Source organism: Mastacembelus armatus, chromosome 5 (genome assembly GCF_900324485.2).
Source record: "Mastacembelus armatus chromosome 5, fMasArm1.2, whole genome shotgun sequence".
Lineage (NCBI taxonomy): Eukaryota > Metazoa > Chordata > Actinopteri > Synbranchiformes > Mastacembelidae > Mastacembelus > Mastacembelus armatus.
This window is the reverse complement of record NC_046637.1, coordinates 15,505,646-15,512,874: the sequence shown is the minus strand read 5'-3', so window position 1 is coordinate 15,512,874 and position 7,229 is coordinate 15,505,646. Positions and strand designations below refer to the sequence as shown.

The window sequence follows — 7,229 nt, the reverse complement described above, 5'->3', positions numbered from 1 at the left end:
TCTGCCAGAAGCATCAAGACTGTCTTAGTGGCCTGTATACAGGCAGTTGCAGACGGCGCCGCCAGCAACAGATCGTCTACATAAAAGTCTGTATAGTGGGAGCGTATAAGACCTGCGGTATTGAGGTGGGCTTCCAGTCTGAGTGAGCCAATGCCCTCTTAACGATACCTCCCAATTCTTAGCCTTAGTCCTCCTCCATTTGATACCACTGTTGTTGTTCCGGGAGCAGCTTCACCGCTGCCGCCACACCTTCTGGTGCTACATAAATATTTTCCGTATCGATGCTCCAAGAATCTCCTATGACCTGATCGAACTCTTCCCTGTACCAATCAGTTTGGAGCCTGTCATAGAAGAGGGTAACATGGAGAGGGTCCGGGGGAGGGACGTAGGGGTCAAGGAGCGAGATCCAGGGGCGCCACCTTTGATATGCTGACCAGATGCCTCCCTGGTCTGGTGGTTCAGGGCAAAGTTTAGCCCAGTAAATATCTGCTCCCTCTTCCTCAGAGGGTCTAAGTAGGAACTGCGCACATTCCCCGGTAGAATACCGGGTACAAGGCAAGCATGTGCCATCTGGTAGAGTCACACTCAGTCCTTCAACGGAGCAGAGAATAGTAGCCCCCAGTTTGATCAGTAAATCCCTGCCCAGGAGGTTGACAGGAGTGCCCGGAGAGTAGATGTAGGAGTGGCGGACGCACTGGTGGCCCACTTGTGTGAGTAGTGGCAGTGTCACCGGCAGAGTCTGTTTCTTCCCCGAGAAGCCCATAACTGTGGTAGTCTGCGTCGACAGCGTAGATTCTGACGTAGTGTTCAAAGTGGAGCATGTTGCCCCAGTGTCGACCAAAAACGACAACTTCATGTAATTGACCATCACGGGCAGCAGTGGATCTGCCATAGTTTTACCGCTGTCCGGGCCTCTCGATGGGGTGTATCATTCTTGGTAGGGATCATCCCAGTTCACGGGAGATCCCCAGTCCATCACTGGCATGTTATAGGATGGAGGGCCACCTCATCCACGATACGAACCGGCACCCTGTCCCCCCCCGGGCTCTTCCTCGGACGAAGTAACCTCTGTGATGACAGTCTTTTACCCAATGTTCTGTGTCCCCACATAGGAAGCATACATTTGAAGTGCCTCGAGGTGGGCCCCCACACTCCCCGCGTCCTCTCCATCCATTTCCCCCCCTTGGAGCTCCCCTGTAGCCCACCCTATTCACCGGTAGACGGCGATTCGGCTCCCAGGACGGTATGGGAAACAGGTCCGGGGATTCCGGAGCATCCATTCCCCATTGCCACATCAATTTCTTTGGTTCCTCGTTTTTCTTTTTTTTTTTTTTCTGAATTAACCCTTTGCCGGACCTCTGACAGCTGTATTTTTAAAAGCTGAGTTTGGAGGCTCTGATTCTGCTCGTCTTCCTTTTGCAATTGTTGCTGAACCCGAGTCAGATGATGCACCAGATGTCTCTCCCACACTACAGAGTCGGCCCCCTGTAAATCAGGATTGTCACACATAGCAGTTTTTAACTTCTCCGGTACTCCCTCCAACACTGCCTGTCTATACCACTCCCTCTGGGGCCCTGGTTTGCCAGGATGACACCCAGTATGACGCACCCACAGTTCCTTAGTCTGATCCAAGAAGGTCCTTGGATTTTCTTTCGAGTTCGATGCCAGTTTGGGCACTGCGGATGAAGTGGGTAATGGATATTTTTCTCTAATCACCCTGCTCAGGTCACCAGCCCATTGCGCAAAGGGCTCCTCATCCTGCACAAAGTCCCTGCTGCCCTCTCAAGGTCTCGTGCATCTATACTGGTCAGGCACCTCTGAATAACCGCCCTAAAGTCTCCCAATGCCAATCTCTGCCCTGCGGTCAGCTTGTCCAATTTGCCAAGCCACAAACCTCCTCCCACTGCCACTGGGGGAAGTTGATCCACCAACGCCTGCACATCCCCGAGCCTGTACGGCCGATACTTCACTCTTCCTCCTGAGGCCAACAAGGGTGCTTGAAAAGAATGATGCTGGTTTACCTCCCCGTCCTCCAGTCGGTCCTTTTCATCCTCGCTGCGTGATCCGGGGAACTTTGTCCACTTCCAGAGGGAGTTAACTTCAAAGTTTCCCAATCGATATACTCCTTATAGCCTGATTTCTGTGGGTGGACCTGTGGACTAGGCTGAGGCAGATCAGGCACTTGCAGTTCTCCTATTTTGATCTCTATTACTGGATATAGGGTAGGAACCGAGGGTGCCGATGGACTACTTACGAAATAAGGTTGCGGCAATTTCTCGTCGGTTCCCTCTTTGGTCTTCTATGTCTTATCCTTGTGTAGATGCTGGGTACTCTACCACAGCAGGGCTGTATTAATCCAGGTACTGGCCTCTGCCTCCTCTTCCTGTTTTTTCTGTCTGAACTTACCTTTACGAAACATGGAAGCTTTTTCTCCTTCCATTCCTGCTTCCTTGGCCCGTTTCTCGTGTCCATGTGCCTTCTCCCATATCCATGGGATCAGGTGTTAGAGTGATAAAATACTTATGTATATTTTGTGTTGAAGAATTGTCATTTTGCAGTTTAAAAGTATGTACAAGCACTACAGGTTTTAAGAGGAAACACATTGTCTCAAGCTTCAATGTTGTAAGTGATGGTTAAGCACAATGTTACAATAGCAGGATGTGTGCGACCAAGATATGCCTCAGGTCAGCACAATGAACTATCTGAGGAAATGTCATCGGTTGGTAATGTCTGTGCATTCAACTTGTGTGAATAAAAAGCAGAGAAGGGGAAGTATCCGACAGAGTGCTGTGGGAGACTGACGCTGTAAAGTGCAGGCTCTGTCGGTACTCTCCTTGCTGCAAGAAATAAGCAAACATTTGCTGTCTTTCTTAAGAGTGGTGAGTCCTTAGGTAAAGAACCCAACATCAGGGCAGCTCGATCCTGTGGGTTTCTTCCTTTTTCCTTAATCAAATCCATTAACTTCTTCCTATTTTGTTCTTCCATTTCTTCTTTTGTATTCTTCTGCCCCTGCTTCAGCCGACCTGCTGCCAGGGTTGATGAGTAGTATATAATGGTTTATGTGGCGGGGGCTATTAAGGGGGGTCACTTTTTATGGCCGTTATTTATGACTGTCATAAAGATAATAAACCATAAAATCGTCGTCACGCTCTCCACCCACCGGGCGGCGCAATTTTCCTATTGGTCATACCTATGTCTGTGGGTTGTGGCGTGGTGACGCGCAGCCGAGGTGGGTGTGAGGGTCTGTGTCATGTGTGGCGGGTATTTAAATACCTGCAGAAGGCGCCTGAGGGCCTTTTCTATCGCTTGTTTTATTAGCAAGAATTGTAGGGAACAACCATGATGATTTTTTCCGTCAGGTACGTGCGTCGTTTGTTCCTCGATTCAATAGCGTGTATATCAGACCGTCTGCAGCGAATACATTGTATTTCAAAATAGCGTGACTCCGTCAGGTATCGCATCCATTTCGTTGGTGGATGAGGATTCTCCACAATCATCATCATCATCTGCTGGAGGTATGTATCCGTCATTTATATATATTTTATAATATGTTTTATCTTGGGTGATGCTCTTACTGTGGGGATCTAATGGAAATATGGGTCCGCTCAACAGTGACCTTCGCTGTGTCGGACGATCGTGGCGAAGCATACCTGAGTGATAAAGGTGAGAGTTATTCTTACGTGTATCCCTGTTTTAAAGCAGGATCAGAAAGTTGTGGTTTTTACAAAATGTTGGTGTGCTTCACAGAAAATTCTGGAGGGTCGCAAAGAGGTCGTCTGTCTTTAAAGAGACGCAGAGAGCATGCTATTTTAACTGAAATAAACAGTCAGGGTGAGTATGTATGTGATGCCTGGGGTTTTATATTAAAAAAATAGTAATGGTGTGTGTGTGTGTGTGTAGCTGATTATCTTTTATCCTATCTGGTAATGTAGAGGGTGTCGAGAGCGCGGTGAGCGGAGGACCAAGCCCCAGCGGCCCTGTGCTACCCGGCCGTTCGAGAGTCGCGGAGCGACCGCTGGAGGGGCTGCAGAGGACGGACGAGCTGTGTCGTGAGCGGGTGATAAGCAGACAGCTCTGGGATTACGATAGTGAGGGTATGAGATTGATATACAATGCATTTCAACACGTTTAAATAAATGAGTTGTTTATAACGCTGTTTTTAAACGGTTTGTCTGTCTTTATATCTAGATGATTTTCAACCGGCCAAGAGACTGAGAGCTGCCCCTGCGAGATCTGCACAGAAGAAGAAGAAGAAGGAGGAGCAGAAGAAGACCGATTCTTGTGTTACAGCGACACCGGTGGTCGATGAGGAGAGTGAACTTTGGGGATCGGTGGGGATCGCTGAGACTGCAGCCGCCGCTTTATTTTTGGAGCAACAACAGGTGGAGGACGCTACAGCCTGGCCGCTGCATCTTCAGGAGGATTCCCCAGCATCTGACTCAACTCGGGGTGTGCTGGAGGATGCTGCTGTTTCATCTCAAGGTGATGTGGCTGTGTGTTTTCCTACCATAAACTTTGATGATTTGCTGCTGAACAGTCAGGACACCGCACCACCCGCCGAGGTGGAGCGTGAGAGGTCGCTATTGTATACACCTGATGTTACTCCTGTTGATCCAGTCCGGAAGGGTGGGAAGCAAATTTCTATGCTTGAGTGGCTAGCTGATGATGCTTATAGCTGTAGTAGTAGTAGTAGTAGTGATTCTGACTCTGAGAGTGCTCCTTCTCCTGCTCCTGTTGAACCACTCCGGAAGGGAGGCAAACAGATTTCCATGCTTATGCGGTCGGCTGATCTTGGGCATACTAGTGACTCTGAGACTTGTTCTTCATCAGATAGCGAGTCAGACAGTGATTGTTATTCTGCGGCTTCAGAGATTAGCGGTGTGTCAGCTCTAGATATTGATTCTGCTGGTGGTGGTGCATCAGCTGTAGCACCTGCTGGTGCTGCTGTTGCTGCTACAGCAGATGCTAGCACACAGGCCAGTGCTGACAACACGGTCCTGGTAAACCAAGCTGTGTTAGAACTATTGACAAATCTCTGTGCTGCAGTGAAGCACAATGACACAAAACTCACGCGTCTAGAATCGTATGTCACGCATGCTGTACCAGTTTTAGCCGACTGCATAACAGACGCTCAAACTCTGTATTCTACCTCTCTAGACAGAAATGGCAGGGTGTGATAACCTGTATGGTGGGGCTGCTGCTGCTGATAATGGCTCAACAACAACAATGAGGGCAATGACACATGATCAATTCTCACGCTGGGCTGCTGAAATGCGTACCAAAAACACACAGTTAATGAACACGTTGAACATCCATCCGCCACCAAAGACAGAATATCTCAATGCCTCATTAAGCACCACAGATTTTGACAGATGGGCTGAAAACACACGCCAAAAGTTTGTGCAGCTCAAGAGAAGAATTGGCCTTCTTCCACAGGGCGGCGTGGCTAAACGCCCTGCTCTGACGTCTGATGTCCCCGGTGTTGTAGTCATTGTTCAGCAAGAAAACAATCAGAGGGCTGTGTGTGACATTGCAGATGATGATGATGATGATGATGAAGTATCTGATGATGATGCTGGTAATGCTGTTTCACAGCCTGCTTGTCTGATGCATGTCACTAGTCCTACATACGAGCAGGGACAGCAGGCCCTAGTACCTGATGCGATTCCATATGATCATGGTGTGCTATGTGATGATGCTGCTGCTCATGGTGTGCTATGTGATGATGATGTTGATTCAGAGTCTCCTCGACAGCTGCAGGGGGAGCAGGCCTCTGTGGCTGGTTCACTGATCTCAGACCCTCCTCTGACAGAGGGGTCTACTGTTAACACCCCCTCCAGTCCTAATGGTCTTCAGCATGGCGCTGGTTTAATCACAATCAGGGATATTCCGGCATTTGACGCTTTAGAATTGAGACAACCCATACACTTTAGGGACATTGACATAGATACTCACCCTGAACAGATTCCTGCGCTTGTTAGGGAACGTCTAACCGGTGTTATAAATAGGGCTATTGAAGTATCACGGGCTGGTAGCGTGTTGAATGTCGTGTTGAGGGGGCCCTCCTTGATTAGTGACGTGCAAGCGGTCTTGAGGACCAGTAATGGCTATGACGTCGACACATTTGTTGATGAAGTTGCTCAAGCGATCCAGAGCAATGATGATTCATTGTCAGACGGGGACCTGGAGTTTGTGGTCAGTGTGGCACAAGAAGGGAGGGGTGGAGGCACACGGCTCAAGCTGGGGAGGGTGCCTTATAGTGAAATTCTGGCTAGGAAGGGAAAGCATTTGTATGATCCTGATAATGACGCCTCAGACAACAATTTATGTTTCAGTATGTGTATTATCAGAGCCGAAAATCCCTCAATGGGGGCTCTGGAAATATTACACAGAGCTAAAGAACTACAGGAATCTGTAGGTCTTTCCACCACACAGCAGGTGGGTTTTAGTGATGTCACTAGATTTGAGAGGGAAATAGATGCAAAGATAATCATTTTTCATCACGCCAGAGCTGGTGCTGGCGCTGGTGCTGTTAGAAAACGGCCAATCTGCTTCCAGACACACGGAACCCCACACCCGCGCACCGTGTGGCTTTATCTACACGCTGAGCACTACTACCTGATAACCAACCCAAAAGGTTTTTTTGGCGGCTCGTATGTCTGTGAACTCTGCTATAACACATATGAGACACCCTTACTGCATAATTGCCTACACAGGTGTAATGTATGCTTCACCACATGTGAACAGCAATCAGGCCCCACAATCAAATGTGATCAATGCAATCGCATTTGTAAATCAATGCAGTGCTTCAACAATCACAGATTACCTGACCCTAAACACAACATGATTCCCTGCGCTACAGTTAAATATTGTGAGGAGTGTGGAAAAATCTACAGGATCTGTAAACAGAGCCCCACCCACAAATGTAAAGCCCCACGGTGTGTGCACTGCGGTGCTCTTAGAGGGGGGATGGTACATCAGTGTTATATCCAGCCGCTTCCGCCTAAAGAGGAAGAGGAGGAACCCTCTGAAAAATACATCCTGTATGACTTTGAAACCAGATACCATGACGGGAGACATGAAGCAAATTATGTCTGCGCCATGGAGATGGATGAACAGGCTGACCCGTACCCATTTTGTTACACAGGGGTTGGTTGTGTGGCTGCATTTATCAGCCAGTTTAGACGCAAAAAGTACAAAGGGTACACACTCATTGCGCACAACGCTGC

General features: G+C 48.6%; 1 long non-coding RNA gene across 1 annotated transcript; it reads left to right on the top strand.

The window, feature by feature from the left end:
• The first annotated feature begins 3,599 nt into the window (after positions 1-3,599).
• LOC113129786 (uncharacterized) lies at positions 3,600-3,974 on the top strand. The gene is made up of 3 exons (XR_003295643.1): positions 3,600-3,663; positions 3,748-3,831; positions 3,933-3,974. It is a non-coding gene; the product is annotated as an uncharacterized LOC113129786 (long non-coding RNA).
• Positions 3,975-7,229: the final 3,255 nt, after the last annotated feature.